We start from the raw sequence: 27,305 nt of genomic DNA on the forward strand, positions 1-27,305 counted from the left end.
GGGCCCCCTGGCACTGCCCTAGGGGCAAAATGCTAATTGGAGATTGGGGCTGTTGGGGGTGGTGGAAAAGGTAGATCAAGGTGGCTCACAGTGTGGGCTGACGGGGGGCAGTGATACGGGGTTAACAGGGCTGGCCAGTTGTCATAGTGCTGACAGATTGGCGCAGTCTTTCTGATGGGAATAAGCCTCACCCACTGGTTTCTGGAGTGAATCATGCTAGTGCACTCTGCAGTGCACAGAGTATGGGAGATTCATTCTGAAACTCCCACTGGAAACAACAGCATGATTTACTCCAGTTTTTACGCAAATTTTTTGGGAGAATCCCACCCTAAAAGTCCAATTACACTATAGTTGTCTTCTGCAGTGATGTATAAGAATAAGAAATGCTGAATAAACAATAAAAAGTTCCAATTCAATTTTTTATTCTAGGCTCACAGTTCTAGCTATATATTATAAACTGTAACAGTCTCTGTGGCGGGAGCTCAGGGCTGCAGTTCCTTATCAGGGTTCAGAAGATGCACATTAATCATTTGAGCTGCAGAAATCAATTGCAATGGGGTAATTCTTTCATTTAGTGTGTCCAATCTAATCTTGCTGAGCCAAAGCTATAAACTTAGAAAAAATATTTTTTCCCCAATCCTGATCAACTTTTAAAAATTTATAAATTATCTATAACATATGTAAAGCAGGAATTGAAACATGTTGCTTAAGTTTAGAAATTGCATCATTTGTATTGCAGTGAAATCAGAAATAATTAGATGCAATGAAAAGCTCAGAGATACTTCAGAAAATCTGCGTATAAACAAAGCTACTTTGGAATCAAAGGTGAGCATATACTTGATTCAAAATAAGTAATTTCAGCCAGTGCTTTGTAAAGGAAGTAGATTTATTCTTTCAATTGCTGGAGTGAAGAGGGTGCAATCAAGGTCCTCCAGAGGGCTGGGTACTGGGGGAATGCCTGTTGAGTATTGCCACCTTGGCAGTGCCACCCTGGGTGATTGTGAACAACTAAGCTGGTTGGAAAATCACTATTCTTGTAAACCATAGGTATTGTATTGCCCTGAGAACTGGGAAGCAGTGTCACAAGAAGGTCAATGATTTCAACCGGCCAGCAAGGGTGAGTGTTTAACCCCATTTAGCATCTTTCCCCAAATCTTCATCAGATCCTCCAATCCCCAGCATCCTGCATGTTTCCAGTCCCTGACCCCCCAAGCACCTCCTTCCTATATCCCCCAAGAGAACCATTGCATTTGCCCTCTAAGGGCCACCATCTGATACTCTGCAAGAATCACACAACATTTCTTACATGACTCCTTCTGTCTCCACAGGAGAAGACAGGCCATAACACCAGAGAGAGGGTGAAGACAGGAGTTGGTGAGCCAGACTTCCGCATCCTCATCCTCTTTGAAGAGTGGGTGCTGGAGATGTTCAGGGGAGAGGAGATGTGGGCTGTCAGCAACAGCATGGTCAGGCTGGAATCAAGAAGCCAGCACCTGTCAATCCTCCACTCAATTTCAGGCAACTTCTTGGGGGCATGAGTTTTGAGTGTGAGGGGCAATGTTTAAAGGAGATGTAGGAAGTGAGTTTATTTCAGAGAGAGGCTGGTGGGTGCCTGGAACTCGCTGTTGGGGAAGGTTGCGGAGGCAGATACGAGAGTGACCTTTAAGGAGCATCTTTTCAGTTATGTGAATGGGATGGGAATCAAGGAATATGGTCCCTAGAAGGGTAGGGGGTTACAAATCAGATGTGTAGCCTGATTGCTGCAGGCTTGGAGGGCTAAAGGGCCTGTTCTTGTGATATAATCTTCTTTGTGCTTTGTTCTGTGTTCACTGGTGAATTGTGAATCACTTTTTTTGCATCCTGGATTCCTCTCCCTCCCTTGCACTTAACCTTGTGTCCTGTGTTGCAGGGACAGATCCGGATACCCCAGGGCCATCTGGCATTGTGGCCCCCACTGTGGCTCCCACCCATCCTGCTCCAGACAGCTCGGATGAGTCCTCGGAGTACATGGGTGAAAGGACCTCCAAGGGTGGCAACGTTTTAGCGTCAGCTTCACCTCGCAATCCACCATCCCAGATACTGACACGTCATGGGTCCAGTTAGTGGTGAGGTTTCTGGGTCACTCTCTGGTGAGCACGACACATCTGATCATGAATATCAAGCGGAGCAGGGAATGTCCGAAGCCTCTGGCATGTGGGGGCCTGCCAGAGGCGAGGACTCAGTTGGCCCCAGGCTTACATGCTGGGCCTCTGAGATCACTTCTCCCTCAGCTGCTGGAGATGCAGCAACAGAGCCAGGGAATGCAGGAACGACTGATGACACACTGGACCAACTGTGAGGCTGTTGGAAACAGTCCCAAAGCTTTCAGGTGGACCCACTATTGCCTATTTTGCGTGGTTCCAAGGCCACCACTATAAAGGTGGCACCTGCAGTGGAAAGCCTGGGATAGGGGATCCTCACCATGAGTGGCAGGTTCCAAGCAATGGCCGAGTCACAGCAGGTCATATCAGAATCCCAGTGGGGCATGGCCAAGTCACAATGGGCCACAGCTGAGGGACTGAACAGGCTTCTCTGGATTCTGTGGTCTGTGGCTGAAAGGCTCAAGAGCTTGCAGGAGACCCAGCGGGACAGTGCTGAGACACAGCAGGCTACTGCAGCAGCCCTTGAGAACGTGGCCCAGTCGCAGAGAGTCATGGCTCAGGGGCTGCAAGGCGCGGCCGAGCCTCAGATGCACTTGCTGCAGCCACTGATAGGTGGCCCCTGACTCAGGTGGCCATAGTGAGAAGTCTTACAACAACAGGTTAAAGTCCAACAGGTTTATTTGGTAGCAAATGCCACTAGCTTTCGGAGCTCTGCCCCTTCATTAGGTGAGGTATGCACCATGGTCCTGGGGGATTCTTTCAGGTCAAACCAGGTAATCATGGGTTCTGGGGAACCAATGGCCTCCTTTTCTCAGTGACACAGCATTCAGGGGGCTCCCCAACTGACATCGACATGAAACTCTTCACCGTGTTATCTCAGTGCAACTACAACTTCATAACCTTACGTGGCCTGCCACTACACCTCAGTGTCTCCCCAGAATGTACGATCATCTGGCAATCATCAATGGATGAATTCCTATTCGAGACAAATTTGAGTCAAATTAGCCACAGTAGCGTGGTGGAAAAACATTTAATGATTACAATAAAGGTGTTTAAATCATAAATTGTAACATAAAAACTTGTGACGTAAAAAGTTAAGGTGCTTAAAGATCTATCCAACTAGTGCAGCCCTAAAGCCCCAAAAGCTAGTGGTGCTTGCTACCAGATAAACCTGTTGGACTTTAACATGTTGTTGTGAGACTTCTTACTGTGTTTACCTCAGTCCAATGCCGGCATCTCCACATCAGGTGGCCATTGCAGAGGGCTTGACCACCATAGATAGGACGTAGGTGATCCTCCAAGACTGGCAGGGCCAGGAGATGCTGAAGCTTCTGGAGCTCACCGCAGAAGCACTGCAGTCGCATGGAGTGACCCAGGGGCCCCAAGGAACCCCAAGGGAGGAGAAAGGGCGCGAGACCATGCCAGGGCTTTCTAGCCAGAAGACTGGCTGTGGCGACACCTTCTGACTTCACCTTTCCTGACGCCAGGGCATCTCAGGGACAGCGGGATGAAGAGGGTGTCGTGGAAACATCTCAGATACCTGGAAGCCGGCCAGGGCCCTCAAGGTCCAGGGCTGCCAGAGGATGCCCGCCACGTGCAACACAGACAACGGGGTTAGGTAGGTGGCTGGCCACCTCCACCTCCGATGTACATTCTGGGGAGACACTGAGATGTAGTGGCAGGCCACGTAAGATTATGAAGTTGTAGTTGTACTGAGATGGCACGGTGAAGGGCTGCACTAGTTAGATAGATCTTTAAGCACCCATCACAAGTTTTTATGTTACAATTTATTATTTAAACAACTTTATTGTAATCATTAAATGTTTTTCCACCACCCTACTGTGACTAATTTGACTCAGATTTGTCTCAAATAGGAATCCTCATCCATTGATGATCACCAGAAGGATACTTCATGTCAATGTCTGTTGGGGAGGCCCCTCAATTCTGTGTTACTGAGAAAAGGAAGCCATTGGTTCCCCAGAACCCATGAGCGATTCCCTCTCCTCTCTTACCCCACACGCCCCAGGGCCCTGTATAGGGTTTTCAGATCCCTTACTTACTACACAGATGTGGGCCCAGGTGCCAGCATGCATGCAGAGCTCAGGTAGGAGTCAGACTAGTTTGCACTAGGCATCATCATAATGGTGCTAAGTGCGTTGTCATCACTCTCCTGCTTGCCAAAGAAACTCGCTAACACAGCATACCTATGACCACCACTCGGCTGTGACAATGTTGCAGGAGAAAGAAGGACTTTGGGGGAGAGGCTGGAACCCACAGACACATGTCCCTAGCGACTGAAGTGCCTGGTGATCAGGACCTCCCTAGCCACCCTCACATGCCTCACTTGAGCTGCCAGCCCTCCGGTGCCTGAGTGGTGTTGCTCGGCGTGCTGTTCTTCTTCCTCCTCCTACCCTTCCTCTTCCTCCCCCTGCTGGGCAGCCTTCTCCTCAGCGACACCCAGCTGGTTAGTTTCCATGGCCTCCTCCTCTTCCTGCAATAGATATCTCTCCGCTTTGCCAGGTTGTGCAAGGCACAGCACACCACCACAATGTGGGAAGAGATCAGAGGGCAGTATTGTAGGGTCCCACCCGAGCAGTCCAGGCACTGGAATCGCATTTTGAGGAGCCCAATGCACTTCTCCACTACCACTCAAGTGGCTACATGGGACTCATAGGGGGTCTCTGCCTCAGTCACAGGCCTCCGCACAGGCGTCATCAGCCATGTCATCCACAAGCCAACCCCGCAGCCTGGGTTCCTCCTCAAATGTCTCTGGGATGTCAGAGCTCATGACAATGAAGCTGACGTGCACGCTGCCTGGGTGTCTTGTGCAGACGTTCATAATGTACATATTGTGGTCACATACTAATAAGACATTCAGGGAGTGGAACCCGTTTTTGTTGATGAATCTTTGTGGATTCTGCATGGGGTCCTTGAGGGAGATGTGGGTGCAGTTGATGGCCCCCTGTACATTAGGCATTCCCACACTGGCTGTGAACCCTGCAGCCCGGGCTTCCTGATGGGTCCGGCCCAGGTTAGATTTGATGTACTGCCCAGCCCAGGCATACAAAGCTTCCGTAACCTGCTTGACACAGGTGCCACATACATCTCCGCTAGGGTTCTGGAAGGAGCCGGTTCAGAGCAGCCGTCAATTTGACAGCCACCATGAATGTGTGCCCCCCCACCCTGCCCTGAGGTACTAGGTGCTGCAACAGCTGGCAAAGGTGTTGTGCTGTCTGTTTTCGGAGGCAGAGCCATCAGCAGCACAGAGTCGGCACCATTGGGATCTTCACTCCCTCTTTCTCCCCTGCCCCCTCCTTCGGGCGAATGGAGGCCACCTCCTGCCTCTAGTGGTTGTCTCCCTCTACTCCTGCAAATAGTAAGGCCTGGACCTCCTGTGCCCATAATTCTTCCTCCTGCTGGTTCACCTCAGCTGCAACAGCAACCAGAAGAACAGCAGGATCAATCAGTTGCATTGCAAAGGCCATCTCGTCACTCTGAAGGTGAGGGGAGTTGGAGATGGATAGGAACATGTGTAGAGGTTAAGGAACTTTGCTTGCCCCTAGCCCATCAACAGTCACTGTCCATATTGTCCATTCCCTCAGCAACACGCTCTCCAGAATCACAGCTCCTTGAAACATTGAGAGGCTGCAGCAGTGCAATTTTCAAAGACTTTGTGCACATCCTTCAGCTGGCGGAATGCTGAGTGCACGAGGGCCCAGCAGCATTCACAAGATCTGAGGTCTGTGCTGAGACTGGGGCCGTGCTGTAAATCGGACATCGGATACCCTACTGAGCAATAGCATTCCCCCCCCGCAACACACACACACACAAACTCGCAGAGTCTCCACCGACTCAAGAAAGAAAATGGCCACAGTGAAAGGACTCCTGTAACTAGCAGAGAGCCACCGGATGCTCGGCACTTACCTCCTCAATAACCCTCAATGATGGAGTGCCCGAATGGGACTTATATGAGCATGTCTGTTTCACACCAATTCTGGATGGGCGAACACCGTGGTAAAGGGGGAAGAGCTAGTAAAGTTGGGTGTGCAGTCCATTAAGTCAGTTTAAATGCATGCAAATCTTTTAAATGGCCATCACACCAATTTTGGGCACGGTCCCAGTCGTGGCCATTTTCAGACCTTGGTAAAGGATGAACCAGTGGATCGCGCTACTCACCTCATGCCCGACTTTACCAAGAATTTGTGCCTGAAAATGGGTGCAACGCAATGGTAAAATAGGACCATAATATATCACTGTTCCTGCACTGTTACTGGTCAAATTCCTAGAACTCCCTCCTGAAAAGCACAGTGGGTGTATCTTCACTACACAGTGGTTCAAGGAGGCAGCTCACTATCACCCTTTCAAGGGCAATTATATATGGGTACTACTGATGTCCATTAAATGGAGAGAAAAGAACAATGCTTAGTTGCAGGGCACATCGAAATGTGTTGGCAAAACACACACATCACCAACACTGCTTAATTCAAAAAAAGAATTTGTTATTCCAACTTCCAGTACTTTTGTCATTGGCTTTAATAAACAAAACAGATTCAGAAATAAACAAATATCCGAGCATTTTATGGGGTTTCTTTTCGTTGTTCTGTTGAAGTTATGATCAACGGTCAGGTAAAACCTCTCAGAAAATTACCCTGGTATCATCATTGTACAGAATTACTAGAAGCACTGGGCAATATCACTCCTACATGTGTCTGGCTGTTTTCATTGGACGTAAGCTGCTGATTACTCTGCAAATGTACGTAGTGTGATGCAGTACTTGAGTTACATCATATCCTGTATCTAATTACACTTCTAGAGGCTCAGCAATTGAAAGCCATTGAAAGCATTCAAACATGCCTGTGAGGGTGGTGTGCCAAGTGCTTCCAGTAGCTCTAATTGGACAATATGAGACGCTGATTGTCTACTGTAACCTCAGCCAAAGAGTCACAGAAACCCCAGAAAATGTATAAATGTTTGTTATTTCTGTGTAATGAATCTGTTTTGGTATTTGGCTTTAACATTTCACTTCTTGCTCAATTATATAAAATTACATATTAGATGTTGCAGAAACAATAATTTTCTTAAATTATACATTGCTGGTGAGAGGCTGAATAATTTATTTAAATTGTATTTGAATGCTTTTTTGCATAAAATTAATGAACCTGGGAAGCAATCATCCGGGTTCACTTGCCTTTGTGGCCTTGCCAGGTTCTGTTTGGCGAGGAAAACAGCTGGTCCCCACGAGCTGGGATCAATTGTGATGGACTCGCCGGTAGAACTGAAGGCCATTGAGGCCCCCCAAGGTGTTCAAAGGCAAGGGAGGACTGCCCTTGGGCTGTGCCAGCCTGACATTGCCAACCTGGCATCCTGGCAATGCCCACTGTGTGCCTTGTCACTGCCCACCAGACAGTGCCAGGGAGCAGGGCCTGTGGGGTTGGGGCCTAAGGGAGAGTGGCCCAAAGGGGTGTGGCCTGAAGGGAATGGCTGATTGGGTAGGGAGGGAGGAGGCCCACTGCCACTCTGCATCACAGTTGGTGGGAAGGGAGGAGATGCCTGCAGCCATTCTGCATTGTGATTGGTGGGGATGGGAGTGATAGGTCTGGGCAGTGGGATGGGAGGGGGGCAGATGCAATATTTCTGCATGGTGTAGAGCTCGCGATCAATCGTGGGCCCTCCTGACAGCTGGTAGGATGATGTTTGGGTTGAGGCTGGCTGCAGCATCAGAAGCCTGACAGGTCTCTCTCCCTCTCAGACCTGTTAGCTCTCTGCTGTTGCAATTGTGCACGTGCAGCCACAGAGGCCTGCACAAGTGCAATAGCTCCTTTTGTTGCTGCGGCAGGCTGGCTAGCGATTTAGTGATTTTTAGCCCATTCCATTTAGTACCTAGAAGTAGTGTAACCCATTTTTTAGTTGTCTAAGTCCATGATATTCAGAGTAAAGACTTGCCCAAAAATGGGTCTGAAACTTCCCACGTTCACACTAGCTGGACATTTAGAATTTTTTCGTAAAATTAAAGTTATGATCAACGGTCAGGTAAAACCTCTCAGAAAATTACCCTGGTATCATCATTGTACAGAATTACTAGAAGCACTGGGCAATATCACTCCTACATGTGTCTGGCTGTTTTCATTGGACGTAAGCTGCTGATTACTCTGCAAATGTACGTAGTGTGATGCAGTACTTGAGTTACATCATATCCTGTATCTAATTACACTTCTAGAGGCTCAGCAATTGAAAGCCATTGAAAGCATTCAAACATGCCTGTGAGGGTGGTGTGCCAAGTGCTTCCAGTAGCTCTAATTGGACAATATGAGACGCTGATTGTCTACTGTAACCTCAGCCAAAGAGTCACAGAAACCCCAGAAAATGTATAAATGTTTGTTATTTCTGTGTAATGAATCTGTTTTGGTATTTGGCTTTAACATTTCACTTCTTGCTCAATTATATAAAATTACATATTAGATGTTGCAGAAACAATAATTTTCTTAAATTATACATTGCTGGTGAGAGGCTGAATAATTTATTTAAATTGTATTTGAATGCTTTTTTGCATAAAATTAATGAACCTGGGAAGCAATCATCCGGGTTCACTTGCCTTTGTGGCCTTGCCAGGTTCTGTTTGGCGAGGAAAACAGCTGGTCCCCACGAGCTGGGATCAATTGTGATGGACTCGCCGGTAGAACTGAAGGCCATTGAGGCCCCCCAAGGTGTTCAAAGGCAAGGGAGGACTGCCCTTGGGCTGTGCCAGCCTGACATTGCCAACCTGGCATCCTGGCAATGCCCACTGTGTGCCTTGTCACTGCCCACCAGACAGTGCCAGGGAGCAGGGCCTGTGGGGTTGGGGCCTAAGGGAGAGTGGCCCAAAGGGGTGTGGCCTGAAGGGAATGGCTGATTGGGTAGGGAGGGAGGAGGCCCACTGCCACTCTGCATCACAGTTGGTGGGAAGGGAGGAGATGCCTGCAGCCATTCTGCATTGTGATTGGTGGGGATGGGAGTGATAGGTCTGGGCAGTGGGATGGGAGGGGGGCAGATGCAATATTTCTGCATGGTGTAGAGCTCGCGATCAATCGTGGGCCCTCCTGACAGCTGGTAGGATGATGTTTGGGTTGAGGCTGGCTGCAGCATCAGAAGCCTGACAGGTCTCTCTCCCTCTCAGACCTGTTAGCTCTCTGCTGTTGCAATTGTGCACGTGCAGCCACAGAGGCCTGCACAAGTGCAATAGCTCCTTTTGTTGCTGCGGCAGGCTGGCTAGCGATTTAGTGATTTTTAGCCCATTCCATTTAGTACCTAGAAGTAGTGTAACCCATTTTTTAGTTGTCTAAGTCCATGATATTCAGAGTAAAGACTTGCCCAAAAATGGGTCTGAAACTTCCCACGTTCACACTAGCTGGACATTTAGAATTTTTTCGTAAAATTCCACCCATTGACTTCCTCTGTCACCAGGAGAAGAACAATTTCAAAGACTTCCCTGAGTACACTTATACTATCAGTCCCTAATCAATGGATCAGAGCACTCAGTGTAAGTTCTTTTCTTCTTGGGCGAATGGGATCTGTGCTGGATGTCTTCTGGCCATTGCTTGTGGGAAGCAGCCAATACCAGTGATCTTTTTAACTGCTTATCACTGTTTCCAGGCAGAAGGCTCTGCCAGGCAGTGTGTCTACTCCACTGACATGTACGATAATCATCTGAACACATTTATATGTAGCAAAGTAGGTCTTCCTACTTTGTTTCCGACACAAAAACAGACAATGCTCCTGTTTCCCTCCACTGTGGTTAAAATTTGGTTCACATTGTGCCCTATTCACATTGGTCGAGTACAATACTGGGGTGAAAATCTGGACCATTGTACTTATTTTGATGGGGCCTTAAATCCATTTTTTATTAAATAAACTCAAGATAGTGCAACTGATGGAAATCTGAAATAAAACAGAAAGTGCTGGAAGAACCCAGGGAGAGAAATATTTGTCAGGAAACAAAGGTCATTTTAAGTAATATATATTTGTATTTGTGAATATTTGAAATAAAGTATAGTTTTAAGTAAGTTTAATTTTGTGTTCCTGTTTTTGAAAGGGTCAACAAGAAAGTATGTTAAACAAAGATGGCTACGTGTCTGTGGGTTTTGATTTCATTTCAGACTCTGCCAGTATTGGTTTACGATGCAAAAGTCAACAGGGTTAAATAAAGACTAGGCTATTACTCAGCAGCCAGAGGCCATCTTAGTTTAGAAAGAGCTTTAGTTTTAAACTGGACCCAGAAACAGCTGGACAAGACCAGGGAGCAGACCTCCCAAAAGAACAAGAAGGTCCAGGAAACAGCGAGTTCAGACAAAAATTATTTCTCTGACAGGCGGTTAAGTTAAAAGAACAAAGAGCCAGTAGTTGAACAAGGTCTTGGTGGATGAAGTTAAAGTAAAAAGGAATAAATTGTTCTGAGTTAGAGACATCTTCAGTAACCAGGTTTAAAATGGGGAACCAGATATCAGTGATAAATCAAAAGTTTGATGATGTCTTACTACAGTCCATGAAGCAGTTGTATTCTGTTGGCATGACTTGGTACCTTGAATACGTATGGCAGTCCAGGGCAGAGGAATACTGAAAGAAGAATTTGAAATCCTAATTGTGGATCCTTGGTGAAGACATTGGTGAGAAAGCATTGCATGAGAGAAGTTTTCAAAGTGTGTCCTTTGAGAGTGATGATTAGAAACCTTCATATGGAAATCAAATTCTGGTGAGAGCAGTTGGCTGACGCTGTGATAAACACCTGAGGGGGGCAGTGTGGGGAGGATATGATGACAAATCCACAGCAGGTGGTATCTGTCACTTGGTTTCAGAGCAGGTTGTGCGGAACCACAGTTGGCCTGTTGTTTACAGGAACTATACTTATTGAGAACATTATAGTATAAGATACATTTTGTAACTTGTTATTATTAAAAATATACATCTATAAAGATATAGGTGGGTTGAAGGAATAAAATAGTCAATCTTTTTGTGTTTAAAGTTACGGTTTATTGAACCAGGGTTCCATTCTGGGATCAGACTGTCCAATAGTAACATCAGCTGGGACCATAACACATTTGGAGTTATTATGTTGTGGATGATAAATCTGCCTCACCCCTGACCAGCTGAGTTTTACTCGCATTTTCTATTATTTCTTATCTTAGTTAATCTGTTCCATGTCTGCTGGGAAAATTGCACAAATACCCTTGCAAGATACAAAAGCCTGTTCCTCTAACTCTGTGAACTTCAGTGGAAATGGTTATAGGAAGTAACTCATGAACTTTCAGTATTGAAATCTTTTTTGAAACCCAAATTAATATGTGATTATATCTCTACAAACTATGATGAATGTCATGAACAAATCATGGAGAACTAAGAAGAGTGTATAGTTTCATTGATTCTGGAGAGTGGGTTTTCATCTACACAGCTAACGGAAGAGGATTAAAAGTCAATGTACATATCAAGGAGGATTTACTGAAAATTGATAGTTCAGAGATGCCAATGTGCTGGATAAACCATAAAAGCTCAAGTAAAAGTTTTAAGAACAGTTAAACCCAAAAATATTTTCTGCTAGAAATTAACCTATAAACCTTATGCAAGCTAATCTGTTAAGCGCCGCCATATATAACATTCTGATCGGGGTATTCATTTTTAATTAAATATAAGATAATACTGAGAAGTAGAAAAGTTTAAAGTGAAGTATATTCTAGCAGTCTCCCACTGTTGGGACCAAATCTTTTGCTTCATGCTTAAATTCAGTGGTGGGGATGGGAAGACGGAGTGACTTCCACTGTAGAGAGGAGCAGTCTAGCTGTCAAATCGTGCTGCTCTCCTCATTAATTAAGTAGCTGCACATTTTACTTTGAATCAAGTGATGGTGTAGGAAGGAAGTTACACACTCTGCCATAATTTCTGGGCACTATATTTAAAATGAATCCGGTCAGCCATTCATTAATTGTGTCAGGACTTTAGGAGAAAAGTATCTATATGAAGGCAGCAACCTCACTTCAGTGATGTTTCCCTGGAGAATCTCCTTCAGGTCATCGAGGAAAGGTGAGACAGCTTTAAGATGGCGCTGTGCCCATGTGTCTACTGCCCTTGCCCTTATATAGAGATCATAGATTTGGAAGGTGTTGTCAATAAAAATTTGTTGACTTGTTGCAGTGCATCATGAATATGGTATATGTTGCTGCCACGCTGCATGAGGGCTATTGGAGGAAGTGAACGTTGAAGGTAGTAGATGGGATGCCAATCAAGTGGGCTTATGCTTGATTGGTTCCAGCTTCTTGAATGGAGCTGCACTTATCCAGTCAAGTGGGCAATATTCCATCACACTACTGACTTGTCCTTGTACATGTTAGTTTGACTTTGGGGAGTCAGGACTTCAGTCATTAGCCACAGAATAAGCTGACCTCAATCTTGTATTTCATCAAATGTGCTCAAATATATGTATTTATGCAGGTGGAAACAGCCCACACAGGATGGAGAGAGAGGATAGGAAGTGGAATGCCAGACCTGTAACTCCTCACTGCATTCGAGCAGTAGACTACAGGACTGGCAGGGAAGGATTGCGATCGTGGGTGTGCGGATAGTGAGGTGGACCTTTCCCAAGAACCTAGTGAAGAAACATATTATTCTGAAAACCTCAAAAAATCAAGGCGATTGAAGCTATGCAATGTTTGAGTCAGCAGGAAGAGAGAGAAGCCAGCCCCAGAAAAGAGCCTCAGCTTCCTGGAGACCTGAAAGGAAGATGACAAAACTTTCACAGCTGTGAAGCTTTCACCTGAACCTGACACACAACTCAATGGTTATATATTTGGTTTATGCTCAGGTTCACACTATGGTGGTCACCTCACAGACACAGTCCACTGCAGGAGGAGGCAGTGACAACCAAGGTCTTTGGCACTGGAGAGAGGTCACCTGCCAAGCCGGTCCGATGACGAGTCTCCAGAAGCATCCATAGAAAATAGATTAGAAATTCAGAGAGACATCTGACAGAGTTCCATGAGAAATGGAGGTGTCTGTCTGCATGCTCTCTAATGTTGTGGCTATGACAAGTGAGCACATGCAAGTCCTTATGGGAAGAATGGCAGATGCCATAGAGACCCAGGCCCAATAACTTCTGCGAGATGCACACTCAGACTTGTACACTGTGGTCATGGCTATGTTCCAGCAAAAATGGGATTGGGCTCTTTGACATCCCTCCTGATGCTCCTTTTCCTTAAGGAGTCAGGAAAGGGCCCTCAGACTCCCTAGGGCATCCACCCTGGACATTCTAAGGATGTTCCAGTATTCCCAATCTACTCTGCCTGTGACCCCATCAGCTCCGGCTGCTTAGAACACAAAGGGTGTACCTGCCCCTGAGCAGAAGATCCAAAGAAGGCTAGGGTCCTCTAGGCTTCAGATTTCCAGAGGCCATCCGGCAAAGATAATGCAGATAAGACAACATTGTATTCAACAGGTTACCTCCAGCTTTGCTGCGGAAATTAGGAATGCAACAAGACAAAGTGGTAGAGTCAGACAAGTCAGAAGTTTGAGTAAGCACTGGTGGCACAGGTGTACAATCACTCTTAGTTTTGGTTTTTGTAAATGTTTGTTTACTTGCACTGGTTAAAAATCTCCTGGATTATTCTTACTACTAGTTGTAATGGTCACATGCACTCCACTCCTTCCAGGTGAAAGACATCCTGGGGGATCAAGGACGGACATTCTTTCCCTTAAACCAAGCCCATAGATGGAGTCATCACTATTTGACAAGGGTGATGGGAGCCATGTGCAATAAGCCACCCAATCAGACTATTCCACTGCCCCTGAGACTCTAGAAAGACCATTGCCTTGTCATGATAGAAAGACTAACCACATGAATCCTTGTCCGGCAGGTCACTTGCCTCGGGCGAATAGGGGTTTGTAGTCGTATGTTGGCTACAATTCATCTGTATGTCTCTTGTTGGCATCCATCTCTCCCCTCCCTTCTTCTTTAATTCTGGATAAAGTTGATGGTAAATGGATCAGAGTGAACAGTAGCAGCTCAGACACCTTGCTGGAATGCCATTGTAATGAAAACCCTCTGGACCAGCCCTGCTGCCCTGTGGACTTCAGCAGACAATGATTATTTCAAAAGCACAAAGCTCTCATACGGTCTTGGCAGGATTATTAGAGTTTTCCTTGGTTGTAAAGTTGTTCTGACCTTCAGCTCCACCCACCTGTAAAGACTCTTCGTCCACCTTATTTTGCAGTTGGACATTGAGACTTTTGCCTTCTTGGTGAGCTGTCTGTATCTTAGAATGCTATGTGTAATATTTGAGAACATTTTCATCACCTTTTACTGTCCTCCTGTCAGCCATTAATTCCAACCTGCATCAATTCACTACAAAAGTCAGGAGATGAAGATCCCTATCTCATTTCCCAACATCGGGAAACCAGTTTTTTACGTTTCACCATATCTTCGGCACCTCATATACTATAAATACTGCTGAAGGAGGAGAAGATTCAACCTTGATTTTTGATAAAGTATATTTTGTATTCTAAGAGTTGGACTTTGCAAGACTTTGGTCTAAAATATCCCCATTAATTCAAGGTGAAACAGATTATTCTGGAGTCAGGGGTTGTGGTTGGTGGCCATACTAATCCTCTGCTTATAGACAAGCCCATGTGATCTGGTTATCATTGGGAAAGAAACCAAAACCTTTTGAAAATCAAGAGAGCTTTTTCACACTTGAATGCAGAAAACGGAATAATTACATTTTAGATTCAGAGACACAGAGACATGGGGAGAGAGATGCAAAGAGAGAGAGAGAAACAGATACAGAGAAACAGCTGATGCTTCAATATGAAAAGTACAGTACAGAACAGGTGCAATGTTTGTAGATTTAAGGAATAATGCATGTTTGTTCAGGAATACTCAGATTGAATGAGATGGTCTTTAAGATTGGTGAAAGAATGAAAGTTTCAGTCTGGTGTAACATAGAAGTGAGCCTGCTGGAAAACTGAGTAACAGAGAATTTAATCTTTAATGCTGCATATGTGCCAGAAGCATGATGTAAAGTTAAAAACACCATGGGGCATATTTTAGTTGCTTATGATAGTTATTATGGGAGTACATTTTCTTTAATTTGGTGTTGTAGTTATCTGTTGAGTAATGTTTTGTTTCTATTGAGTTTAGTTTGTTTTTCAGTGACAGTCTTAATGCAAGAAATTTTGTCTTTTGTTATTTCTGTTGGTCACTGACAAATTAGTCTCTTTTAAAAAAATGTTATTGGGCCCAATTCTCCCAAGACAATGCGCTGGTTTTTTGGCATGTCCCTTGAAAGCCAAAGCCTCCTTTGGACTGGAGCTCTGTCATGTCAAAGTAGTTTGTCTGCTGCCTGCAAACCCTGGTAGCAAGGCAATGGCATCGTCTGCAGACATAGTGTCCTTACTTTCTCTGCTGGTCCTAATCAGCCTGTGCCTACAACTCTGCCTAAGGGGGATGCCTGTGACCACCATGCCTCCTCATTCTGCTCTCTGTTCTCCTCAGAAATGGAAGTGCTCTGTGCTGAGTAGACACTAACCAAGTGCAGGTGATTGGGGCTCATCTGTGAACAAAGGGTGCCAGAGGCATCAAATCCCTAATGCTGAAAGATAGAAATGGCACTGTGATGAACCCAACACAGAAAATACTTCGTCAACACTCCAAAACACCACCTCATCTCACTCCTAGAAACTCCTAACTCCTCAACTTGCAGCAGGCTGCTTTAGTATTGGCCTTGCATGAAAAAAATCAAATCTGTTTGATCCGCCCACACATGTTACTCATACAATGTGCTTAAGATCACACAGGCCACATTAAATTCTGGTCAGTTGATTTTAATCCCTTTAACCATTTTATTTGGTTAGGGAATTAACCATACTAATCCCCTATCTCTGTCCAATCATCTGTTTGCCACAGCAGATGATGAGCATCTGATTTCAAGAAGAAACTAGAGAGAGCTCTAGGGGCCAAATGAATCAAGGGATGGGGGGGAAGGCAGGATCAAGACATTGAATTTGATGATCAAAATGAATGGTGGAACAGGCTCAAAGGACTAAATAGACTACTCTTGTTCCTAGTTTCCATGTTTCTATGTAACATTCATCCATTCCATGAGCCCATTCCCTTCCAAATTAAGTTTGACAACTTAGACATCTCTCAGCAGTCAAGGATGAGGTTTCCACCAGTAAAGCACACAGAATTCGGACTTTTGGAAAATGGAATTACACCTTTTACCTTTTTTTTCCAATCCCTGCCCTGGCATGGCAGCCACCACATGAACAGGCGCCGGAGTGTGGTAACTAGGGGATTTTCACAGTAACTTCAGTGTTAATGTAAGCCTACTTGTGACACTAATGAATAAACTTAAAACTCAAACTCTTAAGAAAAACGGACATTTTTGCCCTTGGGCACGAATTTTCTCCCTGTTTTGTCTGCAGCTATTCTAATCCCTAAAATGAATTGTTCATATTGTTCATTTAAACTGCAGCTCTTATCTCCATATATTGACAATGCACATTCTCTGATGCCTTGTTGGTTATTTGTAGTACTGGTGAGGACTTACATTTTTTAGAAGTTGATATTCTGCACTGAAGTCTGAAACCAATCAGATTCTTTCTACAAAGATCAAGAATTGAAACTCGAGGAACTGTTAGGTAACAGCCGATGTCATTGAACCTGGATTTCCTAAATGTCAATAAAGATTAGAGAAGCTTCCGAGATCTTGTCCCTTCACTTGCAATGCTACAAAGAATAGCACAGATTTTTTTTCATTTTTACAAACCATAGCATTCTCCATGGCAAAAGCATTATATTTGAAAACCTTAATATTAGTTACATATATTACAATTAAAATTATCTTTTTTCTTGGCTTATTTTCAGAGTTCTTTTGTCATTTTACTTGTCTCTTTCTATAAATTCCTTTCTGTATAGATGTATCAGAATAAGAGCTTTGTCTTGACAAATATTCTCTGAAGAAATTGTGAGTAATATTATTTAATACATGGCAATCGGTACGTAAGTGTAACTCTTTTTATTGCACTTGTCTATGAAACTTATCAATGAAACAAGTACAGTAAGCTCCCCAACAGATAAATAATACTTATCAGAATTTTAAGACTCTGTCACTACAGAGTTTAGAAATAATTGTTTTGAATGCTCCTTTAGAATTTCAAGATGAATGCCTCATGCTTCGAACTCTTAGCGTGGGATTTTCTGATTGTGCTTGCTCTGAAACCAGAAAATCCCACCTGAGGTCAATGTGTTTTTCCATGGTTCGGCCCTCACCTGCTACGATTCCTGTGGTGGGCGGAACAGGGAAACTTCCCCCTTAGGCTGTGATTTTTGGGCCCTGTTGTGGCGGGACCCACCACAGGAGATTTGGTGGCCTAGGCAAAATCCATTGACTTTCACCAAGACCAGACGATACCAGTGGCAGGTAGGGATAGAAAATCCTGCATTCAAGGTGAGAGGCAGGAAGGGAAAACTTGGGAGAATGGCCAAATGTCAGTTTGCTTGTGCATGAAAATGGTTTGAAATTTTGCACTCTCGACTTCCATGGTAACTTAGCTATTCCAGTTTAATGATTTATTCATACTGGGTGCATCACGTTGATTCTTAGGTGATTCTGAAGCTACATGGACAATCTATTAAAATGGGGGTTGATGCTGGTGGTGAAGTATTTTTAATTCCTGAGACTACTTACCAAATACTGAAACATCAACAGCGGAGTTGCCTCTCCAGGTGGTAATTTAGTTAGGAGATCCTGGTTGGAGAAGGTAAAGCTTAACTAGCGTACTGTCAACAGATTGATCAATGCCAAAACAGACCTACAACACCTTCTAGGTAAGTACAAGAGCCTTTGAAGAGACGCTTGGTTCAATGAAGGAAGTTCAAGTAAAACTCAAGATAAAGCCTAATAGTCAACAAAAGAGCCTCAAAGCGATAGTGGTGCCATGGGCAATTCATCCCAAGGTCAAAGAAGCATTAGTATAGCTTAATAATGCTGGTGTGTTAGAGCCGGAGTGACTGGCTATCCCCATTGTACCTGTCATAAAACCAAATGGTTCAGTTAGTATATGTGATTTTAAAACAACCATACATCCAGGTCCAGATGAATTGTGCCCTAGGCTGCTAGAGGAGGCAAGAGAGGAGATTGGGTTTTTTCAATTCCTCTTTGGCCATGGGGAGGTGCCAGATGACTGGAGAATAGCTAATGTTGTTCTGCTATTTAAGAAGGGTTGTGGAGGTAAGCTAGGGAACTATAGACCAATGAGTCCTGTGTCAGTGATAGGGAAACTATTGGAGAAACCTCGGAAGGAGACTGTCTATTTCCACTTGGGAAGGCAAGGCTTGATCATGGATAGTCAGCATGGCTTTGTCAGAGGGAGGTCATGCCTAACAAATTTGATTGCATTTTTTGAGGAAGTGATAGGTGCGTAGGTGAGGGTAGTGCAGTTGATGTAGCTTATATGGATTTCAGCGAAGCCTATGACAAGGTCTCACATGGGAGATTTGTAAAGAAAATAAATGCACATGGGATACAGAATAATTTGATAACGTGGATTCAAGTTGACTCAGTTGTAGGAGATAAAGGGTGATGACAGAAAACTGCTTTAGTGACAGGAAGCCAGTGTCCAATGGCATACTACAGGAATCTGTGTTGGGTCCCCTGTTATTCATCATTTATATAAACAATATTGATGACTAGGTTAGGAATAGTAAGTTCGCGGATGACATAAAATTTGGCCAGGTGGTCAACAGTGAGCTAAGTGTCTTGGCCTACAAGAAGGTGTAGACGGCATGGTCAAATGGACAGATAAGTGGCAGATGGAATTTAACCATAAAAAGTGTGAGATGATGTACTTTGGAAAGAGTAATTTAACAAGGAAGTATTCAATGAATGACAGGACACCAGGAAGTTCTGTGGAACAAAGGGACCTTGGTGTGTTTGTCCAAAGATCTCTGAAGGCAGAAGGGCATGCCAGTATGTAGTGAAAAATGCGTATGAAACACTTGCCTTTGTCAATCGAAGCATAGATTACAAAAGCAGTGAAGTCATTTTGGAGTTTTATAGAATTTTGGTGAGACCACAGCTAGAATGTGTACAATTCTGGTTGCCACATTATAGGATTCTATGATTTTGTAGAATTCCATGATTCTTTGAGTGCAGAAATTTCACCTCAGTCGTATATGATTGACCCGTTGTGCTGACATTCTGCTGCAGATTCTCTAGCCAGCAGAAACAACATGGCCTTTAAGAATCTTCTATGTTTTTATGAGATCACCTCTCATTCTTGTAAACTCCAGAGAATGCAGACCACTTTAATAGGCCTCTCATCATAGGACAATCCTGTCCTCCCAGGGAACAAGTAAACCTTTCCTATGCTTCTTCCAATGCAAGGATTTTCTTTCTTAAGCACAGAGACCAAATCTGCTCTCAGTGCTGAAATTATGATGACACCAAAGCCACAATGTCACAACATGAACAATTTATTGCAGTTCATCTTTCAATAGCCATCTTTCAATAAACTTTACAACAATCTGAGGTCCCTATCTGCTTCAAGAAGACAACCATCATACTGGTACCTAAGAAAAACCAAGCAGCGTGCCTTAATGACTATCAGCCAGTGGCTCTGACATCCATCAAAGTGCTTTGAAAGGCTAGTCATGGCACAAATCAATTCCAGCCTCCCAGACTACCTGGATCCATTACAGTTTGTCTACTACTGCAACAGGTCTCCCTGGTCTTGCACTCAACCTTGCAGTACCTAGATAACAGACGTCTATGTCAGACTCGTATTTATTGACTACAGCTCAACCTTCAACGCCATTATTCCCACACACCTCATCTCCAAACTCCATCGCCTGGGCCTGGGCACCACTCTCTGCGACTGGATTCTGAACTTTCTAACTCACAGACCACAATCAGTAAGGAGATGCAACAATACCTTCTCCATGATCATTCTCAACACTGTTGCCCCACAAGGCTGTGTTCTCAGCCACTGACTATAGTCATTATACACCTGTGACTGTGTGGCCAAATTCCTGTCCAATTTTCAAGTTTCCTGACGACACCACTGGAATGGGTCGGATCTCAAACAATAATGAGACAGAGTAGAGGAATGAGATAGAGAATCTGGTGAATTGGTATGGCAACAATAATCTTCCTCAATGTCCACAAAATGAAGGAGTAGGAATAAACGTGTCGGCCAGGATTCTTCCAAAAGAATTCTAATTGCTGAAAACTGGAATGAATCCTGCTGCCTTTTTTAGCTGGATTTTCAAAATGAATCTCCCACATTCTATGCATCACAAAGTGTCCTTGTGTGAATCATGATAAAAATCAAGAAGTAAGGTCTTTTCCCACTGGAGAGGCCAACAGCATAGCACTGAGCGGGCCACTGTGGATGCGCCAGTCTGTCAAGACTGGAGATCAGCGCATGTGCAGTAGCCCCACACTGCCAGCCTCCTGATTGCTGGTCAACTCAATTGCTGGGCAGTCCCATGACGCTGCATCACTGATGTGCGACCCTCTCCCCACCCCCTATCACTGGGCTTCTGGACATCTCTATGCCAGCTCCAACCCCCCCACCTCGATCTCCACACCCACCCATCCCTGGGCAGTCCTGATCGCCCAATTTCCATCGCCCCACTGGCAGCCCTAACCACCACCTTGCAGTCCCAATCCTCCTTTCACCTCGTTGGCCAGCTCTGATCAGCCTCTCCCTCCCTCTGCCACTGACTCCAAGTGCAGAGTGGTGGTGAGACCCCCCCACTACCACTGATCTCCGCCCACAGGCCCCAGCCCCAATAAGTCCCACCCCCTCTAGCCCTGCCCCCTTGGCACTGCCCGATGTCCAGTGGGCAGTGCCAAGGTGTCCCCTAGGTATTGGCACTTTGCTTCTTGGGCAGTGCCAGTGGGGCCTCAGCTAGTGCTGCCAAGGTGGCAATGCCCAGAGGGTACACCCCAGTACCTGACCCTCTGGGGGGCCTTGATGTCCCTCTTCACTCCAATGAAAAGGATATGGCAATAGTACAAAATGCAAAACTAAAAGCTGGGCCCAGAGATATAAAATAGAAATAGCAGAATCATTGCCAACATCTGTTGTCTTGGGAATAAAATTAGGGCAGTGGCCATGATGGTCAGTACAGTTTGTAACATTCAGTATTTACTGAGAATAAAATGGAATTAACAAGGTAAACATTCCAGTTCAGCCAACAGTCCTAAGGTGTGCAGGTTAGGTGCATTGGCCATGCTAATTTCTCCCTCAGTGTATCCAAACAGGCGCTGGAGTGTGGTGACTAGAAGGTTTTCACAGTAACTTCATTGCAGAGTTAATGTAAGTCTACTTGTGACTAATAAATAAATAAACTTTAAATAAAGAGTCTGCCCTAGAAACAGAGAAAATAGGAGCAGGAGTAGGTCATTTAGGTTTTCGAGCACGCTCAACCATTCATTATGATCATGGTTGATCATCTAACTCAATAACCTGATCCCATCTTCCACCCACATCCTTTTATTCCATTCACCCCAAGAACTATATCCAGCACCTTCTTGACAACATGCAATGCTTTGACCTTAACTACTTTCTGTGGTATCAAATTCTACAGGTTTGCCATTCTCTGGGTGAAGAGATTCTCTTCATTTCAGTACTAATAGGTTTATCCCTTATCCTTAGACCATGACCCCTGGTTCTGGACTCTCCCACCATCAGGAATATCCTTCTTGCACCTACCCTGTCTAGTTCTGTTAGTATGTTGTAGGTTTCTATGAGATCCTGCCTCATTCTTCTGAACTCCAATGAATATAATTCTAATCTCTCTTCATACGTCAGTCTTGCCATCCCAGGAATCAATCTAGTAAACCTTCTCTGTACTCCTTCTATAGCAAGAACATCCTACCTCAGATAAGGAGACCAAAACTGCACATAATGTTCCAAGTTCAGCCTCCCTGTGGCCCTGTATAATTGCAGCAAGAGGGCAAGGCAAGCTCCTGTACTCAAATCCTCTTGCTATGAAGGTCAACATACCATTTGCTTTCATTCGCCTGCTGCACCTGCATCCTTATCTTCAGCAACTAGTGTACAAGGACATCCAGATCTCTTTGCACATTTCTCTCTCTCAATTTATGGCCATTCAGATAAAATAACCTGCCTTCAAGTTTTTCTTACCAAAGTGGTTAACTTCACATTTATTCACATTATACTCAACTGCCATGCATTTGCCCACTCATTGAACTTGTCCAAATCACTATGAAACTTCTCAGTATCATCCTCAAAGCGCACCCTCCCACCCAGCTTTGTGTCATCTGCAAAAACATTTAGTTCCCTCACCTAAATCATTAACATATATTGTGAATAGCTGGGGTCTGAGTACCAATCTTGTGGTATCCCACTAGTCACTGCCTGCCATTTGGAAATGACAGGCCACTGGTCTATTTTGCTGCCCTTGAAGATAAAGATGCAGGTGTAGAGAACTAAAATGCAAACCGAGCCTCATAAATTGAGTTTTGGTAGGATTTTAAACCAGAAAGAAGGTGGGGGGAAGTTGGGAACTGATGCAAAATACGTAAGCAAGAAGGCAAAAGCAATAAGAGCTGAACATGTCAGAGCTGAGATCAGACTATTAAAGAACAAGGGTAGCATCAGTCATGTGGGAACAAGCATTGTTATAATAGAGACAAAGAAAAGGACTATTAAAGATGAAGGGCACAACTACTAAAGATTAATCAAATTGCCTGCGCAGTTTTTTTTTCAAAAATTATTTTGTAGGATCTGGTGTTACTGACAATGCAGCATTTGTTGCCCATTCCTAATTGCCCTTATGAATTTGACTACATTGGGGAATACTTATTTTTACATTTACTTTACCTGTTGGAGAGTGTCTAATTTGCACTCCAATTCAAGGACTGAACTGAAGTGTCTCAAATTAAAACAGCAGCTGTGGCAGTGCAGTACAGTCTTGCTGCCCTCAAATCCTCGCAGATTAAAGCTCTGCACACAAACTGCCGCTACCATTTCTAGTTTTTATTTATTAGTATTTTTAAATGTAACAATCGTTTGAGATCTGAGTTATATTTAGACATCCTGTAATGAGTTTGTAGCTGCTGTGTTGCTTAATTCCAGGAAAGCATGCAATGGCATCCTCTCCTCACAAGGCAGCAAAATGGGACCTTCTGTTCTAGATAAATGATTGTTTAATAAAGTATTGTCCTTTTCCAGATTTTCCTGGCATTAGTTTCTTTCTAGACAGCTCAGAATGATTGCCAAAGGATGCCTTTAAACTATATCCTAAACTGTTTTCAGGATTTTGTTTCCATTGTATTTACTTACTAGTAAAAGCACAGTCACAATAGAGCTAGTGCTATGTGTGCTTTAATTCAGTCTTGAGGTTTGGTCAATGAATATAACTTGTTGACGCTGAGGCTATACAGTATTATATACAATATTAACTACAAAACTTACTCTATTTTCATTTTAAAACATCAATATAAATGTAATTTTTTACTCAGATGTATTTCCAGTGTGTTTTCTTAAAGGGTCAGGGTAAGACTTGGGCGAAAGCCATTCATTTGGTATCAGGCATCTTCTATTCAAAAATGCATTTGGGTGTGTGTTTCAGCCTCTAGTCCACAATGTTCTCAAAATGTGATGTGCACTGCAGTGTAGGTGGTGTGCACACTCTTGTACTGAAAGTCTGTGCACAAGCAATTCCTAGGCTCATTAACTCCTTGATTCAATGCAACTTACTCACGGGACTTGGCCAACGTTGTTGACTTCATATGCTGCAGTTAAGGATGTCCCGAAGTACGCTATACCAGCGAGACTATGCAGACGCTTCGACAACGGATGAACGAACACTGTGCAACAATCACCAGGCAGGAGCACTTCCTTTCTGTCAGGGAACACTTCAGCAGTTCAGGGCATTCCGCCTCCAATCTTCGGTTAAGCAATCTCCATGGCAGCCTTCAAGACACATGACAATGCAGAATCGTTGAGCAGAAACTGATAGCCAAATTCCGCACACATGAGGACAACCTTAACCGGGATCTTGGGCTCATGTCACACTACATATAACCCCCACCATTGACCAGGGCTTGCAAAGTCCGACTAACTTGCCTGGTTTGAGACAATTCACACCTCTTTAACCTGTGATTATCCCTCTCTGCACTCGCGTTGTCTGTACCTGTGAAGACTCGCATTCCAACCATTAACTTGCAATTGAGTCTCTGTCTATATATGCCGTGTTTGTGAACCCACCTCTCCACTTATCTGATGAAGGAGCAGCACTCCGAAAACTCATGAAACGAAATAAACCTTTTGGTCTTCAACCTGGTGTTGTGAGACTTCTTACTGTGCCCACCTCAATCCAATGCTGGCTTCTCCATGTCAATGCAAATGAGGCAGTCACATCATTATGTCATCAGATTTCCTGATCATTACTCAAGTCACACAACAGCTGTTTTGAAATGGAAAATACCAGTCTATTTTTTAAAAATGCAGTCACGTCTGCCCTTTGCTACTCTCGTTGATCCACCTGTTTGCTCAGTACCTTTGTGTCCCTTATCTCTTGCCAAAATTTTTTCTCTGTGTTGGGGTTAGGGTTAGCATAGAGTGAGTAACCAGAAGCCTTTCACTGGCTATTAATGGTTTCAGCCAATGTTGTAAGTTGCGATATGTTTGTCCTTCGACATTTGGCCCTACCCGGTGTTTGCCGGGAAGAAAGTTATGACTGGTGTGAGATAGTTGAATCCCAAAATTATTAATCATTAAAATGTAAATCTAATAGTTTTCTTTTGGAAAATAATATTTTGCAATGAAGTATATGGATATTGAAACTTGTATATTAAGTGCTAAATTCTTGGGAGAAACAAGTGATTTTGGAGCTATGTTTCCCAAAACTTTTCATTACGAGTGCCTTCCATTCTTTCCTATCTGAGTCTGCTGAAGTTTAATTAATTGCTATGATTAGTCAACAGCATTGTTGTGTAATGCAACTACTGGGATGATAGAAGATGAACTCGATGAATCTTAATCTGTTCTTATCTAACAAATTTTGCATCAACATATAGCAAAGCCTATCCTGTACTTCAATTGGTAATGTCTCTGCTTAGCATGGCTAGAACAGCTGCAGAGAAATTCTTCACTGTGGCACATGTCTCATCCAACTGATGATCAAGAGGATCATCGGGATCTTAACAGCATACCTTTGTTGCTTGGAGATGTTAGGAGGGACTCTGCAGTGTGGTGCAAATTACATGTCAAGAATAACTGCTGCCTGCTGTTCACAGCTGTAACCTTCATAAAAGGCTAATCTTTGACATTGCTGGAGCGAAGCCTGTGGCTCATTTGAAACTAAAACTACAGTCACATTGATCAACACTCAGGGGACTCCTCTGTTCCTGTTGCTGAGGGCATCGGAGCACATCTTAGCATTGCCCTGTGCAACAGTTTCTAGCTTTGATAACACCAACTTAATCTCTTCAAATAAAGAAATGTTTGCTCAATTGATTATCCATCTTACACATGACAACACATCAGGCCTATATGAACAAAGAACAAAGAAAATTATAGCACAGGAACAGGCCCTTCAGTCCTCCAAGCCTGCACCGACAGGCTGCCCAACTTAACTAAAACCTCCTATCCTTCCGGGGACCATATCCCTCTATTCCCATCCTATTTATTTACTTGTCAAGACGCCCCTTAAAAGTCACCACCATATCCGCTTCCACTTCCATCCCTGGCAATGAGTTGCAGGCACGCACTACTCTCTGTGTAAAAAATCTGCCTCGTACATCTCCTTTAAATCTTGCCCTTAGCACCTTAAACCTGTGCCCCCTAGTAATTGACTCTTTCACCTCTTTCTGACTACCCACTCTGTCTGTGCCTCTCATAATCTTGTAGACTTATAAGAAAATAAGAAATAGGAGCAGGAGTAGGCCATCTAGCCCTTCGAGCCTGCCCCGCCATTCAATAAGATCATGGCTGATCTGTCGTGGCTCCGTTCCACATTCCCACCCTCTCCCCATAACCCTTAATCCCCTCGCTTATCAAAAACCCATCAACCCGTGTCTTAAAAATATTTAGCGAGGCAGCCTCCACCACCTCAACGGGCAGAGAATTCCAGAGATTCACCACCCTTTGAGTGAAGAAGTTCCGTTCTAAACTGCCCCCCCCACTTTATCTTGAGGCTGTGCCCCCTAGTCCTACTGTCCTTTCTGAGCGGGAAGAGTCTCTCCACCTCTATCCTATCCATCCCATTCATCATCTTATATGTCTCAATGAGATCTCCCTTCATTCTTCTAAACTCTAATGAGTACAAGCCTAGTTTATTCAGCCTCTCCTCATAGCTCAACCCCGGTATCAGCCTAGTAAACCTCCTCTGCACTCCCTCCAAGGCCAAAATATCCTTGCGTAAGTACGGCGACCAAAACTGCACACAGTACTCCAGCTGCGGCCTCACCAATGCCCTATACAGCCACAGCAAGACCTCCCTACTTTTATATTCAATCCCCCTCGCTATGAAGGCCAGCATCCCATTCACCTTCCTGACCACCTGCTGCACCTGCAGGCTGGGTTTTTGCGACTCATGCACAAGGACCCCGAGGTCCCTCTGCACCGTCGCCTGCTGCAGTTTTTCGCCACGTAAGTAATAGTCCTTCCTACCATTATTCCTACCAAAGTGGACCACCTCGCACTTGCCAACATTAAATTAGACTTCTATCAGGTCTCCCCTCAATTCCTTTGCTGCAACTCGATCAAGTTTGTGAGACATGAACTCCCCTTCACAAAACCATGCTGCCTCTCTCTAATACCTCCACTTATTTCCAAGTGGGAATAAATGTCTCAAAGAATCCTCTCCAATAATTTCCTTATCACTGATATAAGGCTCACCTGCCCATAATTACCTGGATTATTCTTGCTACCCTTCTTAAACAAAGGATAACATTAAAAAAGTACCCTTTTCTGCATGACTGTAATCTTGTCTTGAAAAAAATTGTAGAATGTCACTGCCTATTTGCTTTTAACGTACTTTGTTTTTAAACTGAAGTGTTAATTTATGTTTTATATTAGTGCCTGGAAAGATTTTATAGCGCGTTGTAGGGTTGAGAATAGTGATAGCCCTTACTGTTACTTTGGTGCAAGGTCAATATTCAAACA

The 27,305-nt window shown here is 44.2% G+C and overlaps 1 protein-coding gene across 1 annotated transcript in view; it reads left to right on the forward strand.

Moving 5' to 3' along the window:
* Positions 1-27,305, forward strand: part of LOC145354580 (coiled-coil domain-containing protein 172-like) — a 96,207-nt gene that overhangs the window by 18,251 nt on the left and 50,651 nt on the right. The gene's annotated exons all lie outside the window — the stretch shown is intronic.

The sequence above is a fragment of the Carcharhinus amblyrhynchos genome, chromosome 17 (assembly GCF_965287045.1).
Source record: "Carcharhinus amblyrhynchos chromosome 17, sCarAmb.v2.hapA, whole genome shotgun sequence".
Classification (NCBI taxonomy): Eukaryota; Metazoa; Chordata; class Chondrichthyes; order Carcharhiniformes; family Carcharhinidae; genus Carcharhinus; species Carcharhinus amblyrhynchos.